This window comes from Otolemur garnettii, unplaced genomic scaffold, assembly GCF_000181295.1.
Source record: "Otolemur garnettii isolate 467f Iridium unplaced genomic scaffold, OtoGar3 scaffold00095, whole genome shotgun sequence".
NCBI lineage: Eukaryota > Metazoa > Chordata > Mammalia > Primates > Galagidae > Otolemur > Otolemur garnettii.
Genome location: NW_003852490.1, coordinates 4,472,190 through 4,473,174, shown reverse-complemented (window position 1 = coordinate 4,473,174; position 985 = coordinate 4,472,190). Strand labels below are relative to the sequence as shown.

The following is a 985-nucleotide window of genomic DNA, read 5'->3' as shown; positions in this document are numbered from 1 at the left end:
TGGATGGGATTTGTGATGCAGAAACGCTTAAGGAAAAAAGGATATCCATTCCGTGTGGTGGAAAATTTCTGAAAGAAAGTAACTTTCTCCAAGCAAGGTATGTCTGATGAATTACTAAGCTGTGTAGAGAGTTGCTTTCCAGTCATTGTTATAAAACCAGTGAAATGTATTTGCCATTAAGAAAACACAACAAACCTTGACAAAATTATTGGTCTGTACAAATTTCAGTTTCAAGAGAATTGAAATAGAAGTGGGTGACGTTGGGATCCTTGTAAACAACTAGTTAAATATATGTGTGTACTTATACACACACACACACGTGTTTATCAATTATAATAAGCCGTATTAATATTACTATCGTAACAAGATGTTCACTATTTCTTTAAAGCAACTCATTATGGTTAAAAAGTAAGTTGAGAAGTATATGTGTGTAGAACTTTAAAGTAATTGAAGGCTCTCTTTTATCTTGCCTTTTTTAAAACGTTGCTTCCTACGTGGAATACGATAGCAATACAGCAAAATGCTTACAACGATTTGTGAATTGCAATATGAAAAATGGGCACGCTGAGGCTAAATGAAGAGAGATTATGGCGCGTGGATCTCTCCTCCTATTCAGACAAATTTCAGGGGATGTGGCTTCTGCGTCTTGTTTACACTGGAAGTGTTTTCTTAGGCTGAATGCTTCGGTTACTGATAAGGACGAGAAGGGCTGGCTGGCATTGTTAAGTCTGCCATTGTAGCTCAGCTCTGCACAGGAGGACAGGATAAGAAATCTCTTTTAAGTATAATTTGTGTCAAACTAGTATAAACACGAAATAAATGCCTCAAGCCCAAGTTAAAGAGGATGAGACTGAATAATGAGACATGATAGTTTGCTCCAAACAAACACAGCATCTTTGGCATCCCCACATCGAGAGTGGAATTCAAGATTTTCTTTGGATTTATTGTAAAAAAAAAAAAAAAAAAAAAGCATTCTTGGCCATGG

At 36.3% G+C, this 985-nt stretch overlaps 1 protein-coding gene across 5 annotated transcripts in view; it reads left to right on the top strand.

The window, feature by feature from the left end:
* The window catches only part of VIT (vitrin), a 118,252-nt gene continuing 117,267 nt past the window's right edge, over positions 1-985 (top strand). For all 5 annotated transcript variants that reach the window (XM_003795692.2, XM_023516659.1, XM_003795693.2 and 2 more), the window contains exon 1: positions 1-97. The gene's annotated coding sequence lies outside the window, so the exon portion shown is untranslated. The remainder of the gene's footprint in view (positions 98-985) is intronic.